Below are 8,474 nucleotides of genomic sequence, written 5' to 3' on the forward strand. Positions count from 1 at the left end.
ATTATATTATTGCGCTATGAAACAGAAATTTTATTTAGATTCACTATTCAAGAGTTGGATTCGACCAACTATGTCCATGTCATACAACCGTTTCTCTGTGAGGAACATAAATAGAGTGAATGCTATTCTAAACATAGCAATTGTTTTGTTGTGCTATGAACCAGAAATTTACTCAGAGTCACTATTCAAGAGTTAGATTCGACCCATACTTTATATCTATATCATACAACAACCTTTTCTCCATGAAGAGTATGTAACACAAGTTGAGTGAACTCTATGCATCTAATCATATATTAGCAAGTATATGGTTCTGTACAATGATTAATAGATTATGCATGATAGACATAAGACCAAATGGTCAATGTACAGTTAATATCAAGAACAAGAGAATCTGTCTAAAATATCAAGAAGTTGAACCTCCAGTTGATTAAATGTCAAATCTAAAACTAAGATTCCAACATATAATTCCATATATAGTTAGTGAAAGCACACCTTGGAATCATCCGAAGATGGAATAATCACACCAGGCATTGCCATTGGAGTTGGGTTAAGCTGAAACCCAATAACTAACGGATCCATGTAGAATATAACTCCTGCTGCACTGAGGTTTCCCGCTGTTTCCAAGGCATTTTTTATGGTAGAGAGATCAAGAACGAAGCGGATTGAGTAGCTACAGATCAGAAGGCTTCCCTGGACCAGGTCTCTATTTAGACTATTGGAGTCTTGACATTCACCCAAGTACATGTTGTTCACGTCTGTTGTTTCATTGCTCAAAGCATGAGTGGCAGCAACCAAAGTGTACATTGTACCATTATCTGTCCCAGCTGCAATTGAGAAAAAATAAGAATCTTCGAATTACCTAAATATATAAACTATCTAGCTAGAACAACCATTTTACTTTTCTATAGGAAAGAGTTGCAATTTTCTGTGGGCATCAGGTTGAAATGCATAAATGCGGGAGCCATAACCCAAACTGAAGGTACCACATAGAGGGTCTGCCACACAAAAACAACCAACTTTGATGGCACTGGTGACGTAATCAGATATTTCAAACTTTCCTAACTAAAAAAATAGTCCCCAAGGATGACCATGACCACAAACTTTGTGACATTTCTCTGGTTTTTCTATTATATTTTTCATTACCACTAAATTTTCTTACATCTAATTAAAAAGGCCATCGACCCAAACAAAAAAATTAATAACCATAAGAATGAAATAATATCAAGGATGTTGAATGAATGAGATTTATGGAATGTCTGCAAGTGCCATGGAACCAAATAGTACACACAACGGTGGAGTCTTACATCTAGGTCTTAGTCACGAGAGCATAACTTTATTCTCTCTCCCTCTCTTTTATATTCTTAATTTAAGTTTTCTCATTTAGCACATTTTCACCCATAATAAGTTAGACATAAGAATAGTCAGTTGGCTTATATCCATGAACAAATTGAAAGATTTAGAGAATTTCAAGGTTTGGCAATCTTTCGGGCTTTTGGCAATGAATCATTTGATTCCTCACGTAATCAGCAAAGTAGCAGACTAGCAGAGTAATCATCTCATTTATAATGCCTTCTTAAACTGTATGAAACTAGAATTAATAAGCTGGTTCCAAACTTACGTGCTAGTCCAGTTCCCAGAATGGTTATATTGTTGCCAAGGATTAAAGAATTACTGTAGACTCTGTCATAAGCAGCAGTGCCAACAGTAAAGATCCACGAGCTGAAGGATGATAACTAGAAATAATAATTAGATGTTATATCAACATTTATATAGATAGATAATATCAATCTAAACTACAATGAGTGTTGCAAAAAGAAATTATGTCCGTAAAGCTGTACTTGCAAGTTGCAACCAACACTAGATATTCATAGATTTCATAGATAATGAATTAATCAACATGTGTACCTGGTTAATGAAAGCAACAACATCTATAGCGAAGCCTCCGAAACTCTTGTACAATGCCTTGTAGACCGAAATACTGAAACATATTTTCAAACCATCAAAAATGTCTACTTACATCAAACTCTGACATGGAAATAATATTTCACTATTTATTTATTGTACAATGAAGATGAGAAGCTTTCCAAATTACAAAGTAGGGGAGCTTATATGATCATAAATTTTGTTGTTAGATAGCAGTGGATGGCGTGCAATTAAATATATCCAATCAATCACCGCACCAGCCACTAGCTCGTGCACAACCTACAAACCTAATAATTATACATACCAGATAAATTAACTTTTATAGGCACATTACTAAATTTATATTTTCCATCTTTATAGCTCTTGAAAAGACATATAATGTAGTTCAATAAGATGTATTCTACTACAAACAGTTGGAATATTATCAAATACTCTCTATGGTTTCCACCAAGGAATATTAGAGATCACAATAGTTTATCTCTAGTACAAACTAATCAAAACTAACAAAAATACAGCCTACGTCCAACAACTTTCATACTGAACTTGCCAAGGTTTCTGACCTATTACTAAAACAACTAATGCTTAACATAAACAAATTGGCTGTTAAGCATATGACAAAATTGGATTACTTGGAAGTAGTAGCAACTGCCAACAAGTAGCCTTTGTGTAGCAAACTGACGGTAAAAGTGGGCTTAACCCTTCCTTGCGGCAAAACAAGAAACAATTTTTTTATCAAAATTCTCACCAACGGAAATCACTACAATTCTAGGCTTTATTTGAATAGGAGAAGAAAATCAAACTTTTAGAAATTGGGATGAGAGATAGAGAAAAAAACAAATACCTGATCGATAACCGAAATTGGGGAGAGATGAAACAAAACACTACTTGAAACCCTAGCTAGTTGAAAAGAGGGAGTCCATAGAAGTTTTAGCGCTAGATAGTTTTTCCCCCTTTTTCTTTTTTCTGGTTTTTTATTTTCTTCTTAGACTGCTTTACCACGGTAGGTTTATTTTTTGGCAAAACATTAGACACCTTTTATGTAGAAACGGTGGGGTAAATGAACGTGTGAAAACAAATTAGGAATTTTATGAAGTACCATGGTATATGGCATATTATATGCCACTGTTTTACGAGACCAGTGGTATTTGCTTGTACCGAAATTAGAAAACCCATCTTTACCGTGGGAATTGACAAATAGCCACCGTTACTGGGAAAATAGTGGTATATACCATTTGACCTACCGCGGCTAATGTGCATTTCTGTAGTAGTGCGTTCAAAGATGAAAAAGAAGGTGCATGCGCGGTGACGTTCTGGATCTATCAGACTTCGCTTTCATTTCACTAAGTTGCATCGTAGAAAATCTTGGTGCTTGATTATGTTTGGGGTTACATTCCATGTTAATTATTTATGGAAAGACCCACAACTCTTTAAGTTGTTGATATAAGGTAAAATGCATGTTAAGTATATACATATGTTTTAAATATAATCTTGAGTATCTCACTATCAAAGACTCATTTTGTTGTTTGGTGTACTTCCTTCCACGTCCATATATTGGTAAGTGCACAATTTAGGTAACCGGGCCCTCCTTAAGGAGTGTGTGGCTGTAAGTACCGGATCCTAAGTCCAGGGTTAACGTAATTCATGTTTTTCACTTTTGCATGTTTTCTTGGTTTTTGAGTCATGTTTATCTATGGAGTGATTTAGGTTTTTACTGCTTATTGTGTTCATAAAAATATCAAAACCATAAAAATAGTAATTTAGGAAGTCTCGAGAATCTGACTTTAAAAGACCAACGTTTAAAACAAATTTTCTAAACTCTGTTGTCTAAAATTTGTTTGAGGGTGGGGTGTTCGTTTTCCGTCCTTGATTGTTAAACTTTCCATTTGTGTTGCTTAGGTCATTTAATCGTATTTCGATTCGGGTTGACATTATCTATGAATTTAGATTTCATTCGAACGCATAACTTACGTCTTTCACGCATTTCAAGGCATTTACCAACTTTCTATATGTCAACCGTGGTTAGATTAGAATGTGCTATGGATCATTGGATTGGAAATTCTTTCCTGATCATTTCCATAGCTCATTCACAAAAATCGGACCGGTAACAAAGCGACAATTTTAGTTTGAAGTTGTGCGAAAAATCGACAAATTTCAAAAAATTGAATTGGGCTTGTCCCAATCTCGCACGCACGTGGGTCTCCATCTTCTAAACCAAAACAGCTCGCGAGTTTTCCTTTTTCCTCACCGCCATTAACAAAGCTTAAAAGCCCTAACCAAAAAAAAAAGAAAAACCTAACTACACTCACACCCAATGTTCAATCCCGACCTAAATCTTCTCCAAACCATCTCCCACACCATTTCAAACCTTTCCACCACCGAAAACATCCAAAAATCCAAAAAAATTGAGCTATCACCGCCACCACCGCGCCTCCTCCCATTATTTTTAGCGAGTTTGTTTCAAAACTCGTCTCCCTACCTTATTCAAACCCACAAATCCTATCAAAACTCAAATGGCTCAAAGATGAAAAATTTCGCCGGAACAAGTTTTTATGGCTGACTGCTTCTCACCGTTTTATAGTGACAAGATGATTAGGAGGGATTGGAGGCATTTGTGGTATTCGATGAACGATTTTTATTACGAAGATTTTGTCTGACAATATTATAGGACGTGGGAGTTGGATGGGAATAGAATTTTTGTTAAGGTGGCTGGGACTAGAAAGAAGTATTTAGGAGGTTGTTGGCTGAGATTTTAGGCATTCCGCCTAGAAGCCATCTCGACACCGCATTGCAGGAATCCCAATTTGGTGGGATCGAGCCTTTGATGAACGCAACGGTTTTGGAGGGGAACTACAATGCGAACTCGCATTGTGTTCGCCAGTTGTCTCTGTGAACCAACCAGCTGGCTGTAGCTCAATGGATTGGTAGGAATGTCACTGGGAAAGAGAAAGTCAGTGACATCAGTCTGAACTGCCTTCACGTTCTATGGATACTCTAGGAGCAGAAGTATGAATTCTGTATTCTCGAGTTTTTGATTAATATGATTAGGGGAGGTGGGAAGAGTATTGCAGCTCCCCCCATTTTGATAATAAAGATCATGATGAATTTGAGAGCAACTCCAAAACCGAAGTATTATGATTAAGTTGCATACGAATGTCATAGCGTATACAGACTGTGTTTAGAAGGTTTGGAGGTTGCCTGAAGATAGGGTAGTTGAAGAGGATGAGGAGGACACGACATGTTTTGATGCCGATGCCTTGGAAAGGTGTACGTCTGATATAGAACGCATGTTGGTGCTTCATCATGGCATGCATTCTCTTAATACAATTTGTGAAGACCTTCGGACTCGCCAAACTGTCATACATCGTAACTATGAGACTCGTGCCTAACGCGACGATGAGCATTGGGAACAGATGAAGATAGAGATAGAAGCACAACGTAAGTTCCGAGAAGATATGCTTGCATGCTTCCCACCCCACGGGGGTTCTTCTTCTGAGGAGGCGTCTGTGAGGCACGAGCGTCATCTCCGAAGGACGGATGGTTCAGGCCCATTGAGAGCTCAGGGCCCATCGTCATCTCATGTTCCATCTTCTACCAATAGCGCGTGGTTTAGGGATATTATGAGTTGATGTTGTTTTTTATTTGTTTTTACTAGTTTAGATGTTAATTTTTGAATTCTGTAGTTAAAACTTGAATTCGGTAGTTAATTGTATTTGAATTTGAATTTTAACATAATTTGGTTCTTTTCAAATTATGCGTTGATTTTATTGTTAATCCCACCTTCTCGAATTGTTTGGGGGTGAGCATGTTTTTTTATATGATCAAAAAATTTCTTACGTAATTTTGCGATGATTGTTGGGAATATTACCTATATTGGCATAGCTATGAGTAGATATTGTGGTGGGATGAAATCTCAATGAGTTATGCCGTTACTATCCTAAATTCAACCTAAAATATATTGGGTTTGTTTTGGAATATAGAATATGGGTTGTTTCCATTTTCGGTTTTGGAAATATTTTGTTTTGGCAATTGCCTTAACACTTTTTGGGAACTTTCCGATTCGTTTTGGAAGCTCACAACCTATATAAACTTCCTTCATTCTACCCTCACAACCTACACTACATCTCACTTTCATCTCTCACCTTTCACTCCCAAGTTTCCCTCTTTTCTTCTTCACTTCAGCACTTCAGATGCACGGAGCGCGTCTGCGCAGCAGTTTAGTGCCACCTGCGCTTGAACCACCTGGAAATTGAAATTCACCTGAGTGCGACCAGCGCCCATCCCAGGCAAAAAGTAAGCGCGACCTGCGCCTAAGTGCCTGGAACTCACAATTCACCTGAGTGTGACCTGCGCCCATCCCAAGCAAAAAGTGAGCGCGCCCTATGCCTAAGTGCCTGGAACTCGATCATAGTCAGAGCGCACCCCGTGCCCTGACCCCCGTGGGCACGAAAAATTCAAATTTTTCGTCGGTTGTTCTAGGATCGTTTGCAACTGTTCTAGAGGATAGTTTTGTGATGACATCTCCTACAGTCATATCTGAACAATCTTTCAAAGACTTGTTGGGAAGCGAGACTTATGGAGGTTGGTTCTGCGATAGGATCTTGCAGTTAGGATGGAGGCATCAACTGGTAAGTGATAACGACTCATATTCACCTCAGCTTACTGCTTATTTCTACGACCATGTTAATTTCTATTGTAACCAAGATGGAGAACACGAATTCTCTGTCGTAGTTTATAACACGCCACTAGAATTCAATAAGTATTTGGTAGCATTAGTTTCGGGATTACCAATACCTGATCCTATTCACATGTGAGGATATATGACCGATAATGTATACCTCTATGACTATACATATTTCCATGAGTATTATGGGGGAGGGGTGTTTCGTATAATGGACCAAGGGCATTATAAAATAGCCCTTGGTAGCATGTCCCTGAATGTAGGTACCCTCATGTTATTCATCCTGATGAATATTTTAGGGCAGTGGCAGTTTACTTCTGCAAATAGTACAGCTGGTGACGTTTTCCTTGCTTTAGCTGAAGGACATTGAGAAAACATAAAAATATGGTTTACCTACGAAATGAACGATGAAACTCAAAACGTAAGTAAAACTAAAACTTATTTACGTGTCTATATTTATCAAAGTTTCTACTCTCTTTCTATTGAACAGATATAGTGGAGTAGGAAGTTCGTTCCACTCCTAGTTTTTTAGCATGTGATGTTTTCATGTTAACTAATCGGTCTTAAGTCTAATGAGAGTTTTACGAGTGGGAATTATACTACAATGCAACTACCCACAAGATACAAACTATAATTGATTCAACTACGGAAATACTACGTTGATTCTATAATAAGGAATTAGGGGGGATTGATTCCACCTTAACTCAACTTAACTCACTAACGAAGAATCGTCGTAATCGAATTGAAGCTGCTATGCGAGAACAATTGGTTCTTCCTAATCCCTAATTACACATGACATTTCTACCAATTCATAACTAGCATGTGAGCGATTAAACCCATTCTCATGGCTTAATTAATCGTTTCTAGAGTGGAATAGAAATTACGGCGACTCTACAATAATCGAATCAAGCTTTCATCAAGGCTTCTCAACCCCCTCTAATGGAGGTTTAGCCAAGAATCATTCATAATCATTTCCATATGAATCTAAACTAAACATAATATCAAGATTCAAATTTACTAATCTAAATTAAACAATAATTAAAATCTAATTAACAACTAAGAAATGGTAACCAACAATAATTAAAACTAGATCTAATAGATTGAAATAACAAAAATCGAAATGACAAGAATAATAACTATTTTATTTATCTAATGAATGATATTCAATGATTCAAGAAATTAATCTAAAACAAGAAATGAAATTCTAAAACTAAGTTCTAAAACTCATTAATGGAGGCTAACTAATCTAATTCTAATCTAGGTCTAACTATCTACCATTAACAAAGAGCTAAGCTTTTGTTTTTATACTTTTAGATCTAAAAATCGTGCATGGGCTTGGAGCCATGTTTTGGGCCAGAGAATCAGGCCCAAAACCCAATTTCTTTAGTCCAAAATGGGCTATTCAGCTACAGTTGGATTCAACAGATGTTTCGTCCACTTCTACTCCTCTGATTAGGTCAAGGCTTTGACCATTGGAAATCTCTTTCCGAGCCGGTCGTTTTGACATAAGGTAGGCCCAATTCCAAGGTCTGAGTCCAAAGATATGGTCTTCGGAAGTTCTCGCTAACTTTGTGTCTTTGTTTACGCCGCGTTGACTTTGACTTTTCAGCTTTGACCGGGCTTTAGAAAGGCTTTGTCTTCTTGAATCTTGGCCTTTAATCACAGAACTCCTTAACAACCAACCATTGCTCCTTTATCTAGCTAAAGTGGCACATTTCTGCACATAATGGACTTTGAAACCTGAAATGCATAAAAACACGTAATCAGTATTAACTCTTACTTATTATTCACATAATTGGTCTAAAAGTATGATTATTAAGGGGTTAAAACTACAGTTTTGGGCTCTTATCAGACATCACCGATATGACATTCC

General features: G+C 37.1%; 1 pseudogene across 1 annotated transcript; it reads right to left on the reverse strand.

Moving 5' to 3' along the window:
- Positions 1–263: 263 nt before the first annotated feature.
- Positions 264–2,648, reverse strand: LOC147481489 (subtilisin-like protease SBT2.2 pseudogene; annotated as a pseudogene). Its single transcript, XR_015206644.1, has 4 exons — positions 2,553–2,648; positions 1,906–1,978; positions 1,619–1,733; positions 264–824 (listed from the first exon to the last, which is right to left on the reverse strand). The product of XR_015206644.1 is annotated as a subtilisin-like protease SBT2.2 pseudogene (transcript).
- Positions 2,649–8,474: the final 5,826 nt, after the last annotated feature.

The sequence above is a fragment of the Coptis chinensis genome, chromosome 8, assembly GCF_015680905.1.
Source record: "Coptis chinensis isolate HL-2020 chromosome 8, ASM1568090v1, whole genome shotgun sequence".
Lineage (NCBI taxonomy): Eukaryota > Viridiplantae > Streptophyta > Magnoliopsida > Ranunculales > Ranunculaceae > Coptis > Coptis chinensis.